The sequence below is a fragment of the Sus scrofa genome, chromosome 6 (assembly GCF_000003025.6).
Source record: "Sus scrofa isolate TJ Tabasco breed Duroc chromosome 6, Sscrofa11.1, whole genome shotgun sequence".
In the NCBI taxonomy this organism is placed as follows: domain Eukaryota; kingdom Metazoa; phylum Chordata; class Mammalia; order Artiodactyla; family Suidae; genus Sus; species Sus scrofa.
This window is the reverse complement of record NC_010448.4, coordinates 14,233,832-14,261,156: the sequence shown is the minus strand read 5'-3', so window position 1 is coordinate 14,261,156 and position 27,325 is coordinate 14,233,832. Positions and strand designations below refer to the sequence as shown.

Genomic DNA, 27,325 nt, shown 5'->3' with positions numbered 1-27,325 from the left:
TTGAGTACACATTCTTGAATCCAAGTAAGATAATAGATTTGAGAAAATGATCCACTAAACCCATTATAGTCATATGAGAAGATTTTTTTTTTCATGTTAGAAAATTCCATAGATTAGAGGAATTGATACAGCACACCGGAGAAAAGGACGTTGAATTAGGGATTGTTTTGTTAGGAAAAGAAATTATTATTTTCCTTTTCTTAGATTTCTTCCACAAAGAAGTCACCAAGGAATTACAGACTGCGGTTTTTTTAAAAATTAGTTTTTCTTTTTGCTAAACCAGCAGGTGTAAGCCATTTCTTCTGTTGTTGATATTAAAATATGAATAAGCCCTCGTTGATTTAATGGTTGGATCCAATATAATGGATTTTATTTATCAACGAATGATAATTTCAATATTTTTTCTTTCATTGCAGCAAATTCATAAATAAATGTGCATATGTTTATGAATTTGCTGCAATGAAAATAATACACATTGCCTAGCATTCATAAGCTCATAAAATAGGTTACCTTGAGTGATATATGTGTGTGTGTGTGAATTGAAGCAAATTTTTCAAAGGAACATTCATCATGTATAATAGCTGTAGAAACCAAAGGCAGTCTCACTGCGCTCTTACAAACCTGTTGGTCTTTAGACTCTGGTGGTAACAGAATCAATGGCAAATATATTAGAAATGATTATATTTTAGTAAGGCAAGCATGGATTTAAAATAGCTTGTCTGCCGCGTTTAAATGAGTATATTTGACAAAATGAACAAGACCATTAAAATTGCTTTTACAAGTTATGGTCTGGATACCTCTCAAGTTATTCATTCTATGGTAATACAGTATAAATAATAGATGGACTGCAATTATTTGTAAGCCATCCACTTTGTCAAGAAACTGTGGCCATAGCACATAGCTCAGATGACACTTGTGTCAAAGAACATAAATTGGCTCAGATAACTCAAAAATTCCTGACTGGAAATAAGGATTCAAATGATGCCATCAAAATTCGGTCTCTTGGCATTGCTTTAATTTGTGTGGCTTCATTCTCGGATACCTTCTCCCCTTATAAGGGCAAGGGGGCTTCCAGCAGCATTAAGCTTAGGTCTCATTTCTCAGAAACATCAATGAAAGGAAAGCATGCCTCTTTTTCATCAGTTCCAGTAAAGTCAGAATTAAGTCTCACTGACTCTTGATTCATTTGACTTAGGTCATTTTCCCTGTCATGAACCAGTCACTGTGGCCGGGGAGATATGATATTGGGATAGGCCATTCTGGATTGGAGTAAGGAGTGGGGGTGTTTCCCTAAGGAAAAATGATATTGATCCCAGAAAGAGAATGAATGGATACAGAGTATTAAAAACCAATTGGTATCTGCCAAATGATTCTTTTATAAAATGAAGATATCCTTGAGAAAAACACATCATAAATGGTCTAGTTATTTAGCTGCCCATTAACCATTCAATAAATATTTATTGATTCCATGCCAGGCACTATATTAGGCATACATACCAGTGGTGAACCTGATGGTTCAAGATCTCTCAACTCATGGAACTTGCCCTCTGGTGAGGAAGGCAGATGTAAAAATCTAGTTACACAAACAGTTTACTTACTATGTGAAAAGTGCAATTGCTGTGAGAGCATGTAACGAGGGGGCTTCAAGGAGGCAGGAAAGGCTTTCTAGAGGTAGTGATGTTTCAGCTGAAACCTCATGAATCTACGAAAGGGAGTGAGATGGAAGGAGAGGGTTTCAGAGGTTGTACCTCCAAGTAACCCGGCGGTTTGATCAGGAGAAATGAGGAAGCCTGAAAACCTCGACAGAGTGGTATCCATAGGGCTCATGAACTTGGAAGGAGAGGCTGGGCGTTGCAGAGATAAGAACTATGCGTTTCACCATGTCATCTGAGGCTATCTGTGATAAGTGAGCCTCAGCATCTATACATGGATGAAGCCTCTTTCTGAAAGAAGGTCTAGCTAAAGTCCAGAGAGTCAGTTTTAGTATACCTTTTCAAAATGTTTTGCTTTTTGAGGGCTCTTCAAGTGAAAAAGAGTTGGAAAATATGCCCTCGGCTGCTTGGTAGATAAATTAAAAATGTTTACTTTTGGCCATTAAAGTTCTGCAAGTAGATATTCGGTGTTAATACACTGAGTGTCCATCCCAGACAACCAAGATGTCAAGACATCAGTTCCATATGTCTTAGATTAGTGGCATGAACGGGTTATCAGGGTAATTTCACTGATATGTGCTCCAAGCACATTTCTACTAGTGCTGAGCACTCTTTGTGTTGTGCTTCATTTTTGCATTTTATCTTCAGATTTTCCAAAAAGGTGTACAATTGGAAAATTCTATAGGCAAGGGTTAGGAATTCTCACTGTATACCTTCTACACTTGGTAAATGAGGGTTTCTGCTTCTGAGAATGGTAAGAATGCAGGCCCATCCTCCTGCTAAGGGCAACTAGAAAAACTGGGCAAGTTGTAAACAGAGGCCTGCTGCACGGCACTAGGAGGCTAACAAATGGTGAAGATTTATCAGGTCAGGTCTGGGGAAACAGCAGCTTAGGAAAGTTAGCCCCAAACTAGGTGCTCTTGAGAGCACATGCAAATTTCAAGGAAGAAGCTGAGAGACTAAGATGTTGGGCAGTCTTTATGGGCTCATGCAACAGGGATTGATGACCAGGGCCTGCAAAGATAGAGATCAACCACTTCTCTTTGGGTTTGGACTTTATTGTTATTATTATTTTGTCTTTTTAGGGCCGTAGCTGTGGCATATGGAGGTTTCCAGGCTAGGGGTCTAATCGGAGCTACAGCCGCCAGCCTACACCACAGCCACAGCAATGCCAGATCCGAGTCGCCTTTGTGACCTACACCACAGCTCATGACAATGCCAGATCCTTAACTCGCTGAGCAAGGCCAGGGATTGAACCCACAACCTCATGGTTCCTAGTCAGATTCATTTCCCCTCTGCCATGATGGGAACTCCTGGGTTTGGACTTTAAAGGGCTGCCTCGAAGGCATAGGGATGAACTGGAAGTTAGCCCAGGAAGCCATATGAAATGAAAAAAGAAGCTGTAGACTGGGCAAAGACATTTGCAAAAATGTGTAACTGACAACAGCCTTGCATCTAGAAGGACTTTCACAAATCAATGATAAAAAGACAATCCAATGGAAAAAAGTCAAGAGATGTGAACCCTTCACAAGGAACTTCACAAAAGAGACATCCACATGGTCAACATGTAAAAAGATACTCATTCTCATCAGTAATCAGGGAAATGGAAATTAATACCACAATGAGCTATCATAATACATCCACAAAACAGCTAAAGTTGAGGTTGCTAATAACAAGGGGTAGAAAGGTCATGGAGGGTGGGGGGGGAGCCAGATCTCTTGTACATTGCTGGTGGGAGTATAAATAGGCAAAACGACTTTGGAAAATTGTTTAGCATTGTTTACCAAGGTTTAAGATGTGCATATCTTCTGATCCAGCAGCTATAATCCTAGCTATGTTATCTTTTGGTCCTTGCACACACAGGGAATGCTCATAGCTGCATTATTATTATTGTTTTTTCATTTATTGCTGTACCCATGGCATGTGGAAGTTCCTGGGCCAGGGACCGAATCTGTGCCACAGCTGTGGCAACACTGGGTCCTTTAACCCACTGTGCTGGGCCAGGGATTGAACCCATACCTCCTCAGCGACCCCAGCCATTGCAGTTGGACTCTTAACCCACTGTGCCATGGAGGGAACTCCATCATAGCTGCATTATTTATGATAGCCTCATATTAAAAGCAACCTAAATGTTAACCAATAACAGGATGGATTAGTAAATACCATAGTCAAAAAGTGAACTATTGTACTTACATGAAAATAAATAGACTATAGTTAAATGGAACAAAATAGATGCATAAAGTAGGACGAAAGAAGCCAGACATGAAATATTACATACTGTGTGATCCCATTGTTCTAAATGTTAGTGTTTAGGGATATATGCTTAGATTATTAAAGAAAAGAGAAGGGAGTTCCTGTTGAGGCACAGCAGAAATGAATCCGACTAGGAGCCATGAAGTTGTGGGTTCGATCCCTGGCCTTGCTTAGTGTGTTGAGGATCTGGTGTTGCCGTGAGCTGTGGTGTAGGTCGCAGATGTGGCTTGGATCTGGCATTGCTGTGGCTCTAGCATAGGCCGGCGGCTGCAGCTCCGATTAGACCCTTCGCCTGGGAACCTCCATATGCTGCGAGTGTGGCCCTAGAAAAGACGAAAAAATAAAAAAAAAAACAAAAAAGAATATAAGAGGGTTTAGTGATGAAGAGGGCATTTGAGGGGCTGGCAATGTTCTGTTTCTTGGGTGATCATTACACAGTAGTCACTTTGTAATCATTCATTCAGCTGTTTTGGAGACATTTTTCTATATGTGTGTAATATTTCACAATAAAGTCTTTTAGAAAACCATATCACTTTATCTTTTATCCACCTCGGTGAAACTAAAAACAAAATTTATCATACTCGCTATCAAATTGCAGCAATGATTTTCACTTAGAGATGTGATAAAGCCTGAAAGCAGGCACATGGGCAAAGCCAAAGTCAAAATCCAGTTAGATTTCTGGGTGCTTATTACCCTATGCTAATATTGCTAACTTTTTTGGGCGGGTGGGAGGACTATTGGCTCTTTTTCTTAAGTTTATGTGATTTTCATTTTTCCATTATAGTTGATTTATAGTGTTCTGTCAATTATATATAATTTTTGTTTTGTTTTGTTTTTTGCTTTAAGGCCGCACTTAATGGCATATGGAGGTTCCCAATTGGAACTAGAGCTGCCGGCCTATGCCACAGCCATAGCAACATCAGAGTCAAGCCACATGTGCAACCTACACCGCAGCTCACGACAGTGCCGGATCCCTAACCCACTGAGTGAGGCCAGGGATCAAACCCACAACCTTATGGTTCCTAGTCAGATTCGTTTCTGCTGTGCCATGACGGGAACTCCTATGTATTCTTTTTTTCACATATCCTCCATCATGTCCCATCACAGGTGACTGGATATAGTTCCCAGTGCTGTACAGCAGGATCTCATTACTTATCCACTCCAAATGCAATAGTTTTCATCTCTCTTTTTTATTTAATGATTTTATTTTTTTCCATTATAGCTGGTTTACAGTGTTCTCTCAATTTTCTACCATACAGCAAGGTGACCCAGTTACATGTACACATATACATTCCTTTTTCTCATCAGGCTCCATTGTAAGTGGCAAGATATAGTTCCTAGTGCTACACAGCAGGATCTCATTGCTGATCCATTCCAAAGGCAATAGTTTGCATCTATTAACATCAAATTCCCAGTCCATCCCACTCCCTCCCCCTCTCTCTTGTCAACTACAAGTCTGTTTTCCATGTCCATGAGTTAATTTTCTGTGGAAAGGTTCATTTGTGCCATATATTAGATTCCAGATATAAGTGATATCATATGGTATTATTTGTCTTTCCTTTTCTTACTTACTTCACTTAGTATGAGAGTCTCTGGTTACATCCATGTTGCTGCAAATGGCATTCATTTGTTCTTTTTTGTGGCTGAGTAGTATTCCATTGTGTATATATACTACATCGTCTTAATCCATTCATCTATTGATAGACATTTAGGTTGTTTCCATGTCTTGGCTATTGTGAATAGTACTGCAATGAACATATGGGTGCATTTATCTTTTTCAAGGAGAGTTTTGTCCAGATATACGCTCAAGAGTGGGATTGCTGGGTCACACAGTAGTTCTATATTTAGTGTTCTGAGATACCTCCATATTGTTTTCCACAGTGGTTGTACCAATTTATATTCCCACCAACAGTGCAGGAGGGTTCCCTTTTTCTCCACACCCTCTCTAGCATTTGTTATTTATGGACTTATTCATGATGGCCATGCTGACAAGTGTGAGGTGGTACCTCCTAGTAGTTTTGTAGTCAAATGCTCTACCACTGAGCTATACCTCCTCTCCTAGTAGTTTTGATTTGCACTTCTCTAATAATTAGTGATGTTGAGCCTTTTTTCATGCGCTTGTTGGCTGTCTGTGCATCTTCTTTGGAGAAATGTCTATTCAGGTCTTTTGCCCATTTTTCAGTTGGGTTGTTCGTTTTTGTTTTGTTTTGTTTTGTTTTACTGTTGAGTTGTATAAGTTGTTTGTATATTTTAGAGATTAAGCCCTTGTCAGTTGTATCATTTGAAATTATTTTCTCCCAAATATTGCTAACTTTCATCTTCATTCCTCAAAATAATATGATTTTACTTGTAATTAACTAATACACTGCTTTGTATATAGTAGATACTCTACTATTTACTAAAATGAAAGACGATTGAATTCCCTAGTGAGAAACATAATTTAGCTTAGAACTGTAATACTTGTAGATTCTTGGTATAAATCATAAAAATGATGTGAATTGGGGCCCACAGATCATAATAATCACTTTCCGCACATATAGCTCTCTCTGTTCCAGTTGTTTCCTTCTCCCTAAATGGCCTGGAGTTGGATGTTTGACTTTTTCCCTGCCTGTGTCTGGCCTGGAATCTTCTACAATTTGAGCAGACTTCCAGCATCTGACATTTTCCTTTAGAGAAGCAGTTCTTTTTGTAATTTGAGGCTTTGGAAAAATGAATTTTCACTGTGCATCTTGTGATACTGTGATTTATCTTAGGAAATATGTATTTGGTCTTCACCCTGGGTTCTGGCACAAAGCTCCTAAAACCCTTGGAATTTCCTAAGTAGCAAGAGAGATAAAGGCATCGTCCGTTATGCTAATGAAGTTACTTTGGACCCCACCTAAGGATGGGGCTGCCAGTTACCAGGAGAACTAACCCTGTGATTAGAGGGTTGGACTTTTCATTCCTGCACCTCCCTACCCCTTCTAGGGGAGAGGAGCTGGAGGTTAAATCCATTGCTGATGTAATGAAGCATGTGTAAAGACCTACATGGATAGGGTTCTGAGAGCTTCTGGGTTGGCAAATACATGCATGTGGATTTGGGTAGAGTGTTGCCCCTGGAGAAGGCGTGGGAGTTCTGTGTCCCTTCCCCATACTTGCCCTGTGCATCTCTTCCATCACGCTGTTGCCAAGTTATACCCTTTTGTAATAAATTGCTAATCTAGTGAGTAAAATGTTTCTCTGAGTTCTGGGAGCCACTGATTAATTGAACCTGATTCCAGGGTCTTGGAAACCTCTGATTTAGTGCTGGTGGGTCAGAAGCACGGGTAACAACCTGGGCTGGTGACTGGTGGAAGTATGGGGGCAGTCTTTTGGACTGAACGCTTAACCTATGGAATCTAATACCATCTCCATGTTGATAAATTACTCATTTTTGTGGGGAACACCCCCCCCCCACACCATACATACATGGAAACACACATGCATGTTGGAATTGGTGACCAGAACAAAATACAAAGTTATTCTTCAGAGCCTCCTTGCCTGCTGGCTTGCATCTCTCTCAATCATCCTATCTTAATAAATCTACTTCTTGCCTAAAACAAATCAAAACAAAATACACCTTCGTTTTTCTTCAACCTGGGTCAAATAAGAAGATTCTTTCTGAAATTTGTTTCCCTTGTGTCTACCTCGGGTATAGTTAAGTCACGGATCTTGCAAAGACAGGTTGTTTTCTGGAAGTATTTCAGGGGGAAGACAGCAGAGGCCAATGTGGGACCTCTGAAATACGAAGTGATCCAGTTTAAAAGAGATCAAACAAATAGAAACCAAGGGATGTAACAGCTTTGGAAACAGTAGAAAACCAAAAGAAGAAGCAGGATTAAAATAAGAAAATTAATTCTTTGAGTACCTGGAGATCCCCTCACTGACAACAAAAGTCAAGTTGCATTTCCTTGAGTGTTTTCCCTAGTTTTTTCCTTTGACGTTTTCCTGCTAAAACGGTATCTTAGGGTAAAGAATTATTTACCCACATCCCAGAGCATAATTGCCCCTAACCTTCCTTTAGCAGTAGCAGAACTTGAAGACCTGTGAGTAGTTTCCTACACTCCTGTTTATTTCCAGTAAGCAGGGTTTAATTCAGTGGAATTCTCTCATCTTTTCAGCTTTTTTTTTTTTTTAAAAAAAAAACTCAAATTTTCTGCTAATAACACTAAGAACATTTATATTCCAGGTACTGTGCAGAGTGAAGTACTGTACAAATATTATCTCATTTAATCCTCATCTTACATGTATGAGGTAGATGTGGTTGATGGCTTCCCAGAGGGTTCCCAGTGATCCTCACCTCCTGGCATTTACCTCCCTGTGTGGCCTCTGTCCCAGTGATAATAGGGCCGATCTGTGCAACTAATAGATCTTGTGTAAATGATGATTGTGGCTTCTGGGTCACAAAGGACACTGCACCCTCTCCCATGATCCCTCACTCTGCTTGCTCTGGAAGCAGCCAGTCCTCATGCCATGAGGATGCTCAAGCAGCCCTGTGGAGATGCCCACGAGGGGAGCAGCTGAGGCTTCTCACCAACAGCTAGAAACCACCTGCTAGCTGTGTGAGTGAGCCATCTTGGAAGTGGATTTTCTAGTCCTAGTTAGGCCTTCAGCTGACTGCAGCCCTTGCGACCACCTTTGACTGCATCCTCAGAGACCCCAAGCCGGGTGCTCTTTCCTAAAAGCTAACTGGGAATGCATTTCGCTCTGTTTTCTCTGAAAGAAGATACTATGTCATATATACTGAACACTTATTTAACTAGACTGTTATGTGAAAACACTGACAGGAGCTGGAGGTTGATATTTAAATTAAGGAAAAAGAGGGAAAGAGTTCCTCTGAGAAATGTTTTAGTGCAGTGGAAATTCTCTTTTAATGAGTACCATTATTAATATTCAGTTCAATTCAACAAAAATTAACTGAGCGCCTTCTTTATGCCAATCATACGTGGTCCCTGTAGTCAAAAAGCTTACATTCTGGAGATAGAGACAGGTTTGTAAGCCACTAATTGTAGTATAATGTATTAGATTCAATATAGAGGCGAATGCAAAGGACAAAGTGATTGGGATTCTTTGAGTGCCTTGGGGAAAGCCTTACTTCTGGGGATGCTTGAGATGAGTTTTGTAGGATGAGTAGAAGTTTGCAAGGCCACTGGGATAGGGGTGTGTGAAGAAAGGATGAGTCTGTAAAAAGGTATAGAGGTGTGAAAGAGTCTGGCATGTTGGGGACAGTGACAGTCATTTTCATGAATTACTTTTAACACATTTGTTGAATAAGCATATGTATAAGGTGCTGTAATGGATCCTGAGAATGCAGTGATAGGAGAGGTAAAATCCTGTGCTCGAGAAACTGACAGGTTCATGGCAGATGGAGATGGATAAATAACTGTGATGGGGTGAGCCTGAGGACCTGTGAGTTCATTAAGAAGGGGCAGCCATGGGGTGTCAGAGGCGGCTTTCTGTTAGAGGTGACATCTGAGTAGAGAAAGACAAATGAGAGTTCATCTGGTGGGAGGAGGGGAGCAGAAAGGCATTCTGGGTGTTATGTGCTAGTCTGGAGGTGTGTGAGCCTCTGAGACTTTGTGAACTGCGAGTTGAGTGTTAAGTGCAAGAAGGGCAGGCTCCTGAGATCTGTGTCATGCTGAGAAGTTTATGAAGCATTCCGGACTAAAGAATTTTAGGCAGGGAAGTGACTGCCGCGGCCAGATTCTCCCTTTAGGAAAGTCACCATGGCTGCAGTGCAGGGAATGGCTAGGGTATGCAGGTGGGGTGGAAGTGGGGACAAAATTCTGGAGTCAGGGAGGTCAGTGAAGGAGCTGCTGTAGTCACCTGGGCAAGACATGAGAGTGACATTAACAAAGGAAGGATGAAAAGGAGTAGATGGGTTTGTGAGATATCAGAAGGTAGCATCTCAAGGTGGACACAGAGAATGTCACCCATAAAAACTGTGGGCTCTGGAACCAGAGTGACCGGCTCAGCTCCCAGCTCTCCCCTTTCCTAGTGTGAGAACTGGGTGGGTTACTTCTCTGTTTCCTCATCTGTGATATGGGGAAAAGGACAGCACCCTCATTTGTGGGTGTTCTGGTGATTAAATTAATGCTCATGATCTCTTGGAACATTGTTTTGCATATAGTAGGTGTTCCATAAACAGTTAGTATGTGATTGATGGGGGGAAAAAGAAGTCATAGATGACACTTGGATTCTAAGTGTGGACAGTTGTGTGAATGGTGCTCCCATTCACAGAGGGGTTCAGGAGAGAGCAAGTCCAGGGGACAGGGGGGGCTTGCGGTGCTTGTGGACCCCCAGGCAGAGACATCTTGTAGGCATTGGAGTCACAAAGTGGAGCTCAGAAGGCTCTGGGTGGGAAAAATCCTCTAGAACTGCAGGAGGGTATTGGCTGGGGCGTGAGAAGTAGAAGGTAGGCCTGGAATAGTTATTGGCAAGAGAGCTGTCAAGGGAAAGAGGCTGGGAGGTGTAGAGGCTCCAGGGGTGGCTGGAGCCTCTGAATTTGCAGTGTTGTGATCTGGACCGATGTGCGGTTCTCTCCAGCAGTCCCAACAGCCTGTTTGTAGGAGAGAAGGGTGAACAGCTAGACTGACCCAGTGTGGGGCTTTTACTGGCTGTAGTGGCAAGACTTGGAATTAGCATAGTGACAGTACTGCTAAGAGACTGGGGGCAGGATACACTGTGAGGCTTAGGCGGGGGAGGAAAGAGTGGAGACGTGAGAGGACTGAGAGAGGCAAAGAGAGGCTAGGAGCTAAAAGGGCACGAGGATGCTGAAACCAGGTATTTTGGGAAAGAGAGAGAGCCTGATCTCACGGCGGGAGGGCGCCCTCTCCATGACCCACCATAGGGTTTTTTATTATTTTTAAACTTAAAAAGCTGTACATTTTTTTTTTTTATGGAAAGTTCAAACACTAGAAATTCAAATCCACTTAGGAAGTGGAAGTCCCTTATTCTAATTGTCGTAGTTTTTAGTGTGTATTATTTTAAATCTATCATTAATAGTTTAGTATATACTCTTCCCTATTTTTCTATGCATTATTTCTTAGTCTTGTTTCTGAAGTAGAATCACATTTTATGTATTGTTCTGAAACTTGCTTTTCTTCTCATATACCTTGGCCATAAAAATTTCTTGTTGTGTTGGGAGTTCCCGTCATGGCACAGTGGAAGTGAATCCGACTAGGAACCATAGGGTCTCGGGTTTGATCCCTGACCTCTCTCAGTGGGTTAAGGATCCGGCGTTGCCATGAGCTGTGGTGTAGGTCACAGACGTGGCTTGGATCCCATGTTGCTGTGGCTGTGACATAGGCTGGTGGCTACAGCTCCAATTAAACCCCTAGCCTGGGAACTTCCACATGCCGCGGGCACAGCCCTATAAAGACAAAAGACAAAAAAAAAAAAAAAAAAAGAAAGAAAGAAAGAAAAATCTTGTGCACTTAATTTTCAAAGGTGGGTTTATTTGTTTATTTATTTATTATCCAAAGTGATTTTAATTATTGTTAAAAAATTTTTCCTTTTATGACTTTTAGGTGGATTGAGAGGCTTTTCTTCCTTTTTTCCCCCCTAAAATTATTCTTTTAACATGTGAAAAGCTGTACATATTTAGTGTATACACTTGCTGAGTTTGAAAATAAGTATACACCAGTGAAACCATCCCCACCACCTGTGCCATAAACCTAGCCACCACTTCCAAAAGTTTCCTTGGGCATGCTTATTATTATTATTATTATTATTATTATTATCAGTGCACGTGTGTGTGTTTGTATGTGTGTGTGAGAGAGAACACTTCATACTCGCCCTCTTAGTAAAATTTTAAGTGTACAATACATTACTGCCAATTCTACACACTATTCTTTACTGTAAATCTCTAGAACTTACTCATCTTGTATACCGGAACCCTTGTGCCTGTTGACTAATACCGCCCCATCTCCCTCTCCCCCAGCCCCTGACGGCCACCATTCCAGAGAGCAGGATATTTAAATTAAACATTTTATTCAGGTATAGAGTATTATCTGTTGATGATAAGGCCTGAAAGGGCATCCATGGGAATGCAGATTAAATCATAGTGGCAATGAGAGTGTTCGAATGGGTTTGCACCTCGACGGATGCTGCAGTCACCCAGGACGATGGCAGGTGTCAGGAAGGAAGGAGGACAGTGAGGCAGATGGCAGAATCCTCAGTGGGTGAGTGTGAGAATGTGAGTAGACAGAAGAGATGAAAGCAGGGAAGCCAGTAAGAGAGGGGTGCGGAGCAGCATGTGCGAGGAGGCAGGCTCCAGGCAAGGAAAGTGTGAGCTTTACAAGGAATGGGCATCAGGGAAAATACAAGCTGAAATATATACATTTTAAAGCTTTTGAAGAATTGAAAGACCGGAGGCAGGCAGTCCAGTTGGGAGACTGTTGTGGTCCCGGGAAAAATATCAGAGCTTGGGGATGTGAGTAAGACAGACGCTTGAGAGGTTCAAGGGCAGGACCTAGTGACTGATAGTGTGGCCATGAGGGGACAGGAGAGTTGAGGCTTGCAACAATGAGAGTGAAAACCAAGATGATGACAAACCGAGGACGAGAAAGAACGAAAAGGACGTGTGCAGGTTGTATATGGGAACAGAGGGTGGGAAGAAATGTAATGGCTATTTAATGCAGATATAATTCCATGAGTTTGTGAAGTTAATTTAAAAAAAAATGTCCTCTGGAAGGAATCTGAAGCTTTGGTGATAAGCCTAGATGGAATAGTAAGTGCCCTAGTAAAAGTATTGTTATCTAGACCCCTTTAGGTAAAAAGTTCTGTGGTTCATGGCTTCTTTTACCATATTTTGACTGGTGTGAGGTCTTCTAAAGCAGGGTGTTAAGGTAACCCATGAATTATATGACTCAAGGTATTCCAGGGGCATTAATGCATGGATTCAGTCCTGTGTTAGATATTGGGGCAGTGGGCTAGGTGATTATCATTTTTCATGACATTCTTGAGTATTGACTCTGTCTAATTTACTGGGTGAGAGTTTATTAGAAATTCACAAGCATCCGTTACATACAAGGCACCATGCATTACAGTCTCCACCTCAAGGAGCTTGTAGTCTCTTGAGATTGGAATAAGCAGATACATAATTGCTAAGTAGAAAGTTTTGGATGTCACAAAAGAGGGAAAAACATTTTAAAAGGTCCTAAAAGCTCAGAGGGGCTGAGCAATCACTTCTGCTTGTAGGTTTAGAAATTTCTTTGATAAGGAAATGACATTTGAATCAGGAAGTGATCCATGCCAGTAAAGAAAGGACATTGCAGTCAGAAGAAGTGGGAGCAGATTTTTAGGGAAACATAACCTTAATCTTTGTAGATACAGGGCTGTAAAACATGATCCATGTACAGTAGGCTGGAATTGTAATACAGTGCTAGAGACGAAGCACAAAAACGGAAAATGGTCAAGATTTTAACAGTACTTAAGGAAGCACTTATAGAAATAAATGGGTTTTAATAAAAATACCTGGGTAATCAGAGTTTAAGAAGATACCCGCTTTGTATTTGGGTTTGATGAAAGGAAGACTTTCTACTTCTATTCTGTTGAAAGAGAGTAGTCAATCTAAGTTACAGTACAGCTTATGAACGCATCTTCTCCTACTTGGGGAAAATTCTTCAGCATTGAAATGTATCCCCAGTTTTAAACAATGACCAAAAATGAAGTTACTGATTAACATTCTGCCTATAGTGTGAGAGTGCCCACTTCACAATATCCTCATCAATAATGAGTTTTGCCAGTCTTTCTTTCTCTTCTTCTTGAAAAACTAATTTTTTTTTTTTTAACCATTTCTTAGGCCGCTCCCATGGCATATGGAGGTTCCCAGGCTAGGGGTTGAATCGGAGCCATAGCCACTGGCCTACACCAGAGCCGCAGCAACACAGGATCCAAGCCATGTCTGCGACCTACACCACAGCTCACGGCAATGCCGGAACCTTAACCCACTGAGCAATGCCAGGGATCAAACCCGCAACCTCATGTTTCCTAGTCGGATTCGTTAACCACTGAGCCACGATGGGAACTCCCTAAAAAATTTTTTTTTGAAATAATGATATATTCTCAGGAAATTGCAAAGAAAGCACAGAGAGGTCTCGTATACCTCTTACCTCCTGTGACCCTCAGTGGTCACATCTTACATAATCATAGTATAATGTCAAAACCAGAAAAGTCATCATTGGTACAATGTATGTGTATATATAGTTCTGTGTCAATTTATTGCATCTGTAGATTTGTACGACTTCTGCCACAATCAAGATACAGAAAATGCCTTTATTGGGTTCAGTGATAAGACTAGAAATTGAACTCATAGTTTATAGGAAGTGAAAAGCTTGCTCTTAGCAAATTTTCTGTTTACCCCAACTCTGTAAGCCTCAGGATTTTACCCGTCATCTTATTTCTTACTTATGTGTCTGTTCTGTCACCTCAGACATCTCTTTTTTAGTCATTCTTCCCCACTCCTACCAACCACTGGAAACGGCTGATTTGTTTGGGGTTTTGGGGTTTTTTTGGTTGTTGTTTGCTTGTTTGTTTTAGGGTTGCAACTGTGGCATATGGAGGTTTCCAGGCTAGGGGTCTAATCGGAGCTGCGACAGGTGCCTATGCTACAGCCACAGTAAGGCCTGGTCAGAGCCGCGTCTGTGACCTACAGCAGAGCTCACAGCAATGCCGGATCCCTAACCCACTGAGGGAGGCCAGGGATCGAACCCACGTCCTCATAGATACCAGTTGGGTTTGTTACCACTGAGCCACAACTGGAAGTTCCTGTTTTTCATCCTTATAATTTTGTCATATGAGAATATTATTGAAATGAAACCATACAATATGTGACCTGTTAAGAATGTCTTTTTTTGGATGGAAATAGATATTCTCGCACTAAGTGATGTAAGTTAGAAAGAGAAAGACAGATACCGTGTGATATCACTTAGATGTGGCATCTAAAATATGGCACAAATGAACTTATTTGCAGAACAGAAACGGACTCACAGACATGGAGAACAGACTTGTGGTTGCCAAGGGCAAGGGAAAGAAGGGAGGGAGTGGGATGGACTGGGAGTTTGGGGTTAATAGATGCAAACTGTTACATTTAGAATGGATAGACAATGAGGTCCTGCGGTATAGCACAGGGAACTATGTCCAATCCCTTGTGATGGAATATGATGGAGGATAATATGAGAAAGAGAGTGTGTATAGATGTATGACTGGGTCACTTTGCTGTACAGCAAAAATTGACAGAACATTGTAAATCAACTCTAATAAAGAATTTTTACAAAGAGTGTCTTTTTTACACAGAAACAACCTAAATGTGCATCAACAGATAAATGGATAAAGAAAATGTGGTATATACACACAATGGCATATTAGCCATAAAAAAGAATGAAATAATGCCATCTGCAGCAACATGGATGGACCCAGAGTTTACCATACTAAGCAAATACCATATGATCACTTATATGTGGAATCTAAAATATGACACAGATTTATTTATGAAATGGAAACAGACTCACAGACGTGGAGAACAGACTCTTGTAGTTCCCAAGGGGAGTGCATGGGAGGGTTGGATTGGGAGTTTGGAATTAGCAGAGGCAAACTGTTACATATAAAATGGATAAACAACAAGGTCCTATTATGTGGCACAGGGAACTATATTCAATATCTTGTAATAAAGCGTAATGGAAAAGAAAAAAAAAGAATGGTCTTTTTTCACTTCTTTTTGTCCCTGAAGTCCATCTAAGTTGTGTATATTGATAGTTTGCTTCTTTTTCTTGCTGGGTAATATTCTAAGGTACGGATGTACCACACTGAGGTCTACCGTTCACTTACTGAGCGACGCTTTGGTTTTTAAATTTGATATGAATAATCATGCCTAGGTGTTTGTGTGGATGTAACTTTTCTCTGGAATAAATGCACCAGAATATGATTGGTGGGTCATAAGCGTATGTTTACTTTTCCAAGAAACTGTCAAACTGTATCCCCATCAGCAATAAGAGAGCCAGTATCTCTGCATCTTTACCAGCATTTGATATTGTCACTATTTTAAAAATGCCTAGAACATTGTATTACAGATCCATATAATGCCCATTTGAAATATCTCCATGTAAACCTCATCTTTAAGCAAATAGCGAAGTTTTACAAAACTTTTATGACAACTCGTTATCATACGTTTTAAGAATTGTTTGCTAGATGTTTTTAAGTTAGAGGTCTGATTAGACTAGCAGAAAAATTTGAAGTTACTAATACTGTTTTGATCCATATACTTCAGAGAATAGAAATTCTATGATGAATGTTTTAACAGCTTTATTGAGGTATAATTGGTAAAAACAAACAAACCCCAACCTGCACAAATTTAAAAATTAAAGTATAGTTGATTTACAGAATTGATTTGGGGCCAATTTCTGCTGTACGGCATAGTGACTCTGTGTGTGTGTGTGTGTGTACACATTGCCTTTCTTCTATTATCTTTCATCATAGTCTATCTCAAGAGACTGGATGTAGTTCCCCGTGCTATACAGTAGGACCTCATTGCTTATCTGTTCTAAATGCAATTGTTTGCATCTCCAAACCCCCACCTCTCCGTCCATCCCACTCCCTCTTCCTCCCCACTTGGCAACCACAAGTCTGTCTCTATGTCTGTGAGTCTGTTTATGTTTTGTAGATAGGTTCATTTCCGCCATATTTTAGATGGCATATAGAAGCATTATCTCATGTAAGCCTGCACATATTTAATGTATACAATTTGATGAGTTTGGACTTATGCATATACTTGTGAAATCCTCACAACAGTAAAGGTAATAAACATATCCTGCACTTCTCAAATTTCTTTGTGACCCACACTTAACATGAGAGCTACCCTCTTAGCACATTTTTAAGGGCACAGTATCATATTGTTAATTATAGGCGCTATGTTATGCAGATCACTAGAATTTATAATATCTTCCATAGCTTTACTTCACCTATTTTGATAGATATGTTGTATTGTTTCATCGTGGTATTTGTGTTTCCTGATGGCTAGTGATGTTTAACATCTTATGCTTTTTGCCACTGATATATCTTTGGTGAAATGACTCCATGTGCTTTACTCATTTTCTTTTTTTTCTTTCTTTGTTTGTTTTTTGTTTTGTCTTTTTAGGATCGCACCTGTGGCATATGGAGGTTCCCAGGCTAAGGATCAAATAGGATCTGTAGCTGCTGGCCTACACCACAGCCACAGCAACACAGAATCTGAGCTGCATCTGCGACCTAAACCATAGTTCACAGCAACACCAGATCCTTAACCCACTGAGCGAGGCCAGGGATCGAACCTGTGTCCTCATGGATGCTAGTCAGATTCATTTCCCCTGAGCCATGACAAGAACTCCCTTTACTCATTTTCTAATTGGCTTGTGCGTTAGGCAGAATTATGTCAATTCTCCACCAAATATGTCCATGTCCTAATCCCCCAAACCTGTGAATATGTTAATTACATGGGAAAGGAGAATTAAGGTTGCAGGTGGAATTAACATGACTAATCTAGTGCCTTTGGATTATCAGACTGGCTCTAATGTAATGACAAGATTCCTTGATGGTATAAGGGGGAGGCAGAAGAGAAGGTCAGAGTGACATGGTGTGAAAAAGACTCAGCCTGCCATAGTTGCTTTCAAGATAGAGGAAGAGGGTCATGATGAAAGGAAATGGATTTTCCCTGGATCCTTCAGAAAGGAGTACAGCCTTGCAGACACCTTGATTTTAGGCCAATGAGATCTCTGTTAGAGTTCTAACTTTCAGAATTTTCTTTTCTTTTTTCTAACTTTCAGAATTTTAGGATTATAAATTTATGTTGTTTCAAGCCACAAGTTTATGGTTATTTGTGAACTCTAGATATGAGTCCTTTTCAGACATGAAATGTACAGATATGTTCTTCCTGTTTCTCTCTTTTTTTCTTCATCCACTTAAAATTGTCTTTCCCAGTCCAAAAGTTTTAAGTTTTGATTTGGTCCTCTTCATTGAATTTTTTCTTTTCTTCATGATGATTTTGGTATCGTGTCTAAGAACTCACCAAACCCTAGGTCTAGAAATTTTTCTTTTTTTTGCCTAAAAGCTTGTAGTTTTATATTTTACATTTAAACATATGACCCACTTTGAATTAACTTTTGTATAACGTGAGATTTGGATTGAGCCTTGTTTTTTTGCCTGTAGAGTGCCAATGGCTTCAGCATCATTTGTTTAAAGGCCGTTTCTCTTCCACTGATTTGCTTTTGCATGTTTGTCAAAAATCAATTTGGAATATCTGTGTAGGTCTACTTCTGGGGTCTCCATTCTGTCCCTCTGCCAATACAACATAGTGTTGATTACTGTAGCTATATAATAAGCCTTGATATTGGTTAGAATAATTTTTCTCATTTTTTTTCTCCTTTTTTGGCTGCACCCTTGGCATATGGAAGTTCCCAGGCCAGGGATCAAATCCAAGCCACAGCTGTGACCTACACTACAGCTGCAGCAACGCTGGATCCTTGATCCACTGTGCCCAGCCAGGGATCAAACCTGTGGCTCCATAGAGATCATTAACCCTCTGCGCCCAGCAGTAACTCCATCTTCTTTATAAGATTATTTTAGCTATTCTAGAGCCTGTACCCATCCATATGAATTTAAAAATAAATTTATCTGTGTCTAAAGAAAAATTGTGCTAATGTTTGATAGGAATTACATTAAAGTTTGTATTAATCTGAGGACAATTGACATCTTTGCTATGTTGAGTCTTGCAGTCCATGAACACAGATCCCCTTTTAATTAGATATTCTTTGATTTTGTTGATCATCACTTTGTCATTTTTAGCATACACGTCCAGTATGTGTTTTAATTTACACCTTTTTCTTTTTTGAAGGGATGGCAATTATAAATGGTATCGTATTAAAAACTTGGGTTTCCACATCTTCCTTGCTAGTATACAGAAATATGAATGATATTTATATGTTTATCTTTATATTCTGTAACCTTGCTGTGCTCACTTGTTAGTGCCAGGAGGTTTGTTGTACATTCTTTGGGACTATATATGTAGACAGTTACGCCTCCTGTATATAAGGACAGTTTTATTTCTTATTTTCTGCTCTGTATGTTTTTTCTTTTTCTTTTTCCCTCTCTTATAGCACTGACTAGAACTTCTAGTACTATGTCTGTTAGCCCTGGTGAGAGTGGACATCCTAGCCTTGTTCCCAGTCTTAGGGGGAAAATATTCAGTCTTCATCAGTACTGAGTGTGATGCCAGCTATAAGTCTTTTGTATATGCTCTTTATGTTGTTCTTCTGTATTTCTTATTTTCTGGAAATTTTTATCATGAACGGTGTTAAATTTTGTCAGATACTTTTTCTGTGGAAATTGATATGATCATACGTTTTTTCTTTAGCCTGTTAATACAGTGGGTTACATTGATATTTGAATATTGAACTAGACTTATAGCCCTGGAATTAACGTGTTTGGTGATGGTATATAATTATTTTTACATATTGCTAAATAACTTAAGATTTTGCTAAAATTTTCTTAAAATTTATTCTTAATATTCATGAGGGATATTGGTTTTTAGTGTTTTTTCTTTTTTTGTGTGTGTACTTTCTAAGGCTTCATGAAATGAATTGTAAAGTGTTCCTTTTTTTTTCCCCCTTTCTGGAAAGGATTGGTAGTATAGGTGTATTGGTAGTGTTAATTCTTCTTCTCCTCCTTCTCCTTTGCTATTTAAGTCTACACCTGTGGCATATGGAAGTTCCCAGGCTAGGGGTCGAATCAGAGCTGCAGCCAGCTTACGCCACAGCTACAGCAGCATGGGATCTGAGCCATGTCTGTGACGTACACCACAGCTCCTGACAATGCCAATATCTTAACCCACTGAGCGAGGTCAGGGATCAGACCTGCATCCTCATGGATACTAGTTGGGTTCATTAACTGCTGAGCCTCAACGGGAACTCCATATTAGTTCTTTAAATGTTTGCTGTGATTCTCTAGTGAAACCATCTAGGCCTTGAGATTTCTTTTTTTTGAATTATAAAATTATGAATTCAGTTTCCTTAATAGAGTTTTTCAAATTAACTGTTTCATATTAAGTTGTGGTAGTATGTGTTCTTTGAGGAATTGAAGGAGTTCATCTGAGTTGTCAAATTTATAAGCATGGAGTGTTTATAATGTTCCCTTATTACCCTTTCGATGTCTGTATGGTTTGTATTCTCCTGTTAAATTCTTAATATTGGTAATTTAAGTTTTCTTTCTTTGCTAGAGGTTTGTCAATGTTATTGATTTCGCCAAAGAACCAGATCTTTGTTTACTTAATTTTCTTTATTGCTTTTCTGTTTTTAATTTTATTGATTTTTCTCTTTATTATTTCCTTCTGTCTGTTTGCTGTTGTTTTGTTTGCTCTTCTTTTTCTTTCTCTGGACTTAGGAGCTTGGATGACAATTTCATTATTTTCTAATCTAAATGTTTAGAGTTAATTTCAACACTGTTTTAGCTATCTCCTCAACATTTTTAGTATTTTCATTTTCATTCACTGCAATGTATTTTTTGATTTCCCTCCTTGACTTACGTATTATTTAGAAGTGTGTTGCTTAGTTCCCAAGTGTTTAGAGATTTTCTGGTTATCTTTCTGTTAGGGGTTTCTAATTTGATTTCACTGTGGTCAACCAGCACCCTCTGCGTGATTCCAGTTCTTTTATTTTTATTGATCTTTATTTCGTGGCCTAGAATATGGTCTGTCTTAGTATATGCTCCTCGGACATGTAAAAATGCATTCTGTTGTTGGGTGAACTGTTCTATAAATGCTGATTAAATCACATGACTAGTTTTGTTGAGTTCCTTTGTATCTTAATTTTCTATGTAGTGCTTATATCAGTTTTTGAGAAAGGCATGTTGAATTCTCCAGCTGCAGTTGTGGACTTGTATAATTCTTTTCAGTTTTTGCATTATGTATTTCAAAGCTTGGTTCAAATCACATATTTTAAAAGTTGTTTGGTTTATTTACCATTATGATTACTATCTTTTTGGTAGATTCACCCTTTTACATTACATAATGTTCCTCTTTGTTTCTGATCATTTTCTTCGATTTAAAGTCGACTTTATTATTACTCTAACCTATCTTGCTTTCTTCTGATTAACATTTTCATGATATGCCTTTTCTATCCGTTTTACTTATAATCTACCTATATCATTATTGTTGAAGCGATTGTCTTAATTCATAACTATACTCTTTCTCAAGGGCTCATGTTTGCACATGCACACCATTCATTTGTTGAGTGAACCAGGTCATTTTCTTATAACATTTTTCACAATCTAGATTAGGTTTAATTGTATTCTTCCAGAATACATATGTTCCTCTAATTCCTGCAGCCTAGCTGGTAGGACTTAATTAGATTTAGGTTTAGATTTTTGTTATAGTTCCACACAGGTGGTGCTATGTGCTGCTTCACATCAGGAGGCACATAATATGTCTGTTTTTCATTCTTCTAGTGTTAAGATTGATTTAGAGGGCTCAGGTGTTGTTAGCCTGATTGAGCCATTATAAAGTTCTTCAGCAACACCTTTCCTATTACCATTGATAATCCTTTGTTTCATTAGGGGCTGCAAATGGTGATTATTTTTCCGTTATTTCATCTGCACTTATTAGCTGGAGTTCTTCTATAAAGAATAATTTTCCCGGAGTTCCTGTTGTGGTGCAGCAGAAACAAATCCAACTAGGAACCACGAGGTTGAGAGTTCGATCCCTGGTCTTGCTCAGTGGGTTAAGGATCTAGCGTTGCCATGAGCTATGGTATAGGTCGCAGATGCGGCTCAGATCTGACGTTGCTGATTTAGCCCCTAGCCTGGGAACACCCATATGCCGTGGGTGCGGCCCTAAAAAGAAAAAAAAACCAATAATAATAATTATTATAATTTCCCCTCATCAGCTATTTGGTTAACTTGCAATGCGATTTGTACAGAAAAGTGCAGGATAAATAGTCGATTCTTCCCTCTTATTATTTACAAAATAATTAGTTCATTTTCCTAGCTACTTCCAAAGGTGACCAGTGATTTTTTTTTTTTTTAGTATCTTTTGAACTCAGGTTTAAAAAGATTATCTATTGCAGATTTTATTTTTAATGTCCAAATTGTCCTGTGTTTGGTGAATGAGAACTCCTTCAAGTTGCTCTGGGTCCTTTAGACATAACCCTAGTAGAGTTTGACCCCAGTAGACTTTGCTATTATCTTGTTTTATGGTACAATAAAATGTTTCAAGATCATCCTATACATTTGGTACCCTAAACTTAGAATTACCCGTTTCTCCAAGGAGCTGTGGTTTCTTTTAGTGGGAAATGTTATTTAAAGAGCACGATATGTTGTTGGACTGTCATTGCTTACTGAGCTTTCATTGCTTCTGGGCTCTTTCAGTAGGCAAGTTAGAACAAAATAATGCCATTTGCAGCAACATGGATGGAACTAGAGACTCTCATCCTGATTGAAGTAAGTCAGAAGGAGAAAGACAAACACCATATGATATTATTTATATCTAGAATATAATATATGGCACAAAGGAAACTTTCCACAGAAAAGAAAATCATGGACTTGGAGAATAGACTTGTGGTTGCCAAGGGGGAAGGGGAGGGAGTGGGAGAGACTGGGAGCTTGGGGTAAATAGATGCAGAATGTTGCCTTCAGGATGGATTAGCAATGGGATCCTGCTGTGTAGCACTGGGACCTCTGTCTAGTCACTTATGATGGAGCATGATAATGTGAGAAAAAAGAATGTATACATGTAAGTGTAACTGGGTCACCATGCTGTACAGTAGAAAAAAAAATATATATATAAACAAATGATAAAAAAATCTGTAGTTCATACATATTTTAATTTAATTTAATTTAATTTAATTTAATTTTGTTTTGTTTTTTGTCTTTCTAGGGCCATACCTGTGGTATATGGAGGTTCCCAGGCTAGGGGTCAAAAATCGGAGATACAGCCATAGCAACACAGGATCTGAGCTGTGTCTGCGACCTGCACAACAGATTACGCAACACTGGATCCTTAACTCACTTAACCCGCTGAGCAAGGCCAGGGGTCGAACCTGCATCCTCATGGGTGCCAGTCAGATTTGTTTCCACTGAGCTATGATGGGAACTCCTAAATTTTCATTTTAAATTTAAGATTGTAGGGTTTCTTACTAGAAGAACTTTTTTTTGGTTTTATACTTTTTTTTTTTTTTTCCTTTTGGGCCACCCTTGTGGCATATGGAAGTTCCAGGCAAGGTGTCAAATCAGAGTTGCAGCTGCTAGCCTACGCCACAGCCACAGTAACTCCAGAATGGAGCCGCATCTGCAACCAACACTACAGCTTGCGGCAATGCCAGATCCTTAACCCACTGAGCAGGGCCAGAGATCAAACCTGCATCCTCATGGATACTAGTTGGTTTTTTAACCTGCTGAGCCACAATGGGAACTCTGGTTTTATACTTTTGTAAATGTTGAAATGATTGGTTTCTAACAACAAAAAAAAATTAAAAAAAATTTTATTATAGTTGGTTTACAATGTTCTCTCAGTTTCTGCTATACAGCAAAGTGACCCATTTATACATATATATATAGACATTCTTTTTCTCATATTGTCTTCCGTCATGTTCTATCACAAGTGATCCCTGTGCTATACAGCAGGATCTCATTGCTTATCCACTCCAGATGCAATAGTTAGCATCTACTAACCCCAAACTCCAAGTCCATCCCAATGCCTCCCCTTCCACCTTGGCAACCACAAGTCTGTTCTTCAAGTCCATGAGTTTGTTTCTTTTCTGGAGATAGGTTCATTTGTGTCATATATTAGATTCCAGATATAAGTGATACCATGTGGCATTTGTCTTTCTCTTTCTGACTTATGTCACTTAGTATGAGTGTCTCTAGTTCTATCCATGGTACTGCAAATGGCATTATTTTGTTCTTTTTTATGGCTGAGTAGTATTCCATTGTATATATGTACCATATCTTCTTAATTCATGTAACTGTTAATGGACATTTAGGTGTTTTCATGTTTTGACTAATGTGAATAGTCCTGCAATGAACATAGTGGTGCATGTATCTTTTTGAATGGAAGTTTTGACCAGGTGTATGCCTGGGAGTGAAATTGCTGGATCACATGGTGGTTCTTATTGTTAATATAATGACCAACAATGAGCCTACTATCCATTGAACATATATAGACAAAAGCTCTGTTTTAAGGTAGGTTAGAATAATTGTTTTATTTTTATGGTTATGACACTGACCTGATAAACAGCAAAGTTCATTTGTTTCAGTTAGTTTTCACTTTCTAAGAATTAATTTTAAAAAATGTTTTAGGGATTTCTCTGGTGGTACAGCAGGTTAAGGATGCAGCATTGTCCCTGATATCCCTGGCCTGGAAACGTCTCTATGCTGTGGGTGTGGCCAAAATATGTTTTAAAATTTCTTTTTAACAACTCTATTGAGATATAATTCACATTAAGTTCACCACACAATCCACCCATTTAAAGTATACATGCAATCCAACAGTTTTTAGTACATTCACAAACAGGTGCAATCATCACCACAGTCAATTTTAAACATTTTCATCATCTCAAAAAGAAATCCCATATTTTAAAATTATCACCCCAATATTTTTCATTCCTACCAGACCTAAGCAACCACTAATCTACTCTCTAGAGACTTTCCTGTCCTGGTCACTTTATGTGAATAAACTCATACAATATGTGGCTTTTTGTGACTGGCTTATTTTACTTAAAAAATGTTTTAGAGGGCTTTCTGTGTCTCTGGTCCAAGAAGACGCTTCAGTCTCACCCTTGGTCCTGATACTTTCACAGAAAGGTCTTGTTTATGGATAATTGCTACTTGGTCTTTTGTGAGGGGGACTGAATTTGGCAACCACCCTTGTTGGTGACATCACAATGCCTGTATTATTTTATATTGTAATGATTATGTATATTATATACGAGTCTTTATCTTTCTCTAGTGTATCTTATTTGCTTTTTCTAAAATTACTTTTGGTATTTAGGAAGGTTTATCTTTACATTCAGTACTTTTCTTTACATATAAACCCTTGATAGAGCCTATGTTGTTATTTATTGCTGTATAACAAATTATCCCCAAATTAATAGCTTAAAACAGTGAATATTTGCTTTCTTAGTTTCTGTAGGTCAGGAAACTAAGAGAAGCTTAGCTGGGTGCCTCCTACTTGGGGTCTCTCATGCATCTCCAGTCAAGCTGTTGGCCCAGACTGTAGTCATCTCAAGGCTCAACTGGGGCTGGCAACTCTGCTTTCATTCACGTGGCTGTTGGCAGGCCTCAGAAGATCCACCGCCAAGTGCACTCATGTCTTTGCTGGCAGGCCATGGTTCCCTACCACATGGACCTCTCTATAGGTTTACTGAACGTGCTTACAGTGTGGCAGCTGGTGATCCAAGAAAGAGCCGAGCCAGATATTGCCCAAGATAGAACCAAATCAACTAAAATGGAAAAAATTAAAATCTTAAAAAAAAAGAAAACCACTGTTAGAACACCAAAGTAATAAATTAGTGCACTAATAACTACAAAGCAAAACCCAGTAAACTTCCAGGGAAGAAACCTGGCAGACACCTCCTCAGACAGTCAATCAAGGGTAACATCACCAGTAATAAGACACATAGGTCTCGTGTGTCCTCCAACATGGGGCACTGAGAAAGAGCACATTTGGCATCCTTTCTAGTCATACGTAGCTTCAGTCTAATTGGGGCAGACAGCAGATAACCCCAAACTGAGGAATGTTATTTAAAAAAAAAGAAGACAGGCACTCTCCAAAAGTGTCAGATCCATGCAAGACAGAAAACAAAAAATAACTGAGCAACTTCCAAGGGTTGGAGATAGAAAGAGACAAAAAAGAAAAGATGAAATGAAATCTTTGTACTCTCAGATGTAACATCCATCACTTGTGCTGTATTGTATTTATTAGAATACCTAAGTGCAGCCCACACCCAAGGGGAGGGGATTATATAAATACATGAATGTTTGGAAATAGGTATCATGGACTGCCCTCAGTAGGGGCTTTCTGCCCTAATTCCCTAGTCCTCCTTTATTCTATGTGGTTAAACAGTTTGACCACCTATTACTTTGTTAATAATCTTTTTACTTTTCAGCTTTGTTTTTCTTTTCATGTAAAATTGTACTTTCATACTTTGTCAGAAAATATAATTTTGAAATTCACTTCTTTTCATGTCTTTGGCTTTATTTTAATCTTAGCTCTGCAATTAAATATATGAGATACTAATATTTTGCTGAAGTTCCCCAGTCATCTTTTGTTTGGGTGAAGCCCATCCTCTAGTATATCCTTCAGAGGGGGGCAACATGTTTATAATATTCCCCGGGCTTCTGCATGTTCAGAATTCCTTTCGCTGTAGACTCGATCATGGAAGGAGAACTTGGCTGCTTATAAAATCCTGGGCTCTTGCTTTTTAAAGTCTTTGGAAAATGCTGCTCTTCCATTTCCCCATTTTGTAGGTTGCTCTTACAAAATCTAATGACATCTAATTCTCTTGCCCTTGTATGTTATTTTGACTTTTTGCCTAGAGACCATGAAGACTTAAAAATTCTTTAGTCTAGTAGTTCTTCTAAGCTATGACTAAGAGTTGATTATTTTGGCTCAGTGTTCCTGGGTAGCTACTGGTCCCTTTGGATTGTTTTTTCTGGAAATTTTTATTTTCTTCCTTTTCTTTTCTTTTTTTTTAAGATGGTTGTACCCAGGCATATGGAAGTTCCCAGGCCAGGGACTGAATCTGAGCAGCAGGGCCCAGATCCTTTGATCTATTACACTGGACCAACATACCCATAGCAACCTGGACCACTGCAGTTGAATTCTTAACCCATGCTCCACAGCAGGAATTCCACTGAAAATTTTTCTTGGATTATAATTTTAAATATCAGTGCCCCTTCAAGACTTTATTTTTCTTCTTTATGGGCTCCAGTAAAAACATGTTAGAATTCCTTTGTCTTCTATTTCAGTAATTTTTTCTGTAATCTTTTCTCCTCTTTCAAAATTTCATATGCATTTCTTTGGGTATTTTCATGATTTATTTCCATGTACCTTATTACATTTTCATTCAAATCTATTTTCCTTTATGCACTGTTTTCCCTTCTGTTTTGCTGTGTCAGTGCCTTACTGTCTTTTGAACTTTTAATGATTTTAAGGTTTTTTATTTGAGTTAGTATTAAGTTTTTTTGGTTTTTGTTTTTTTTGTTTTTTTGGCACCAGGTTGAGCAACCTAGCCTGCTGTTACTGCAAATGGAAATCCCTTAGTCATAAATGGGCCCCTAAAGTTGCAAATGTAAGGAAATACGTACAAAGAGGAGATACCATATTTGATGATGTTTTGATTTGGAGGTATTGGGTAGCTGTTTAAGATCTTATTTATGAT

At 39.1% G+C, this 27,325-nt stretch overlaps 1 protein-coding gene across 1 annotated transcript in view; it reads left to right on the top strand.

Moving 5' to 3' along the window:
- Positions 1 to 27,325, top strand: part of HYDIN (HYDIN, axonemal central pair apparatus protein) — a 412,515-nt gene that overhangs the window by 46,634 nt on the left and 338,556 nt on the right.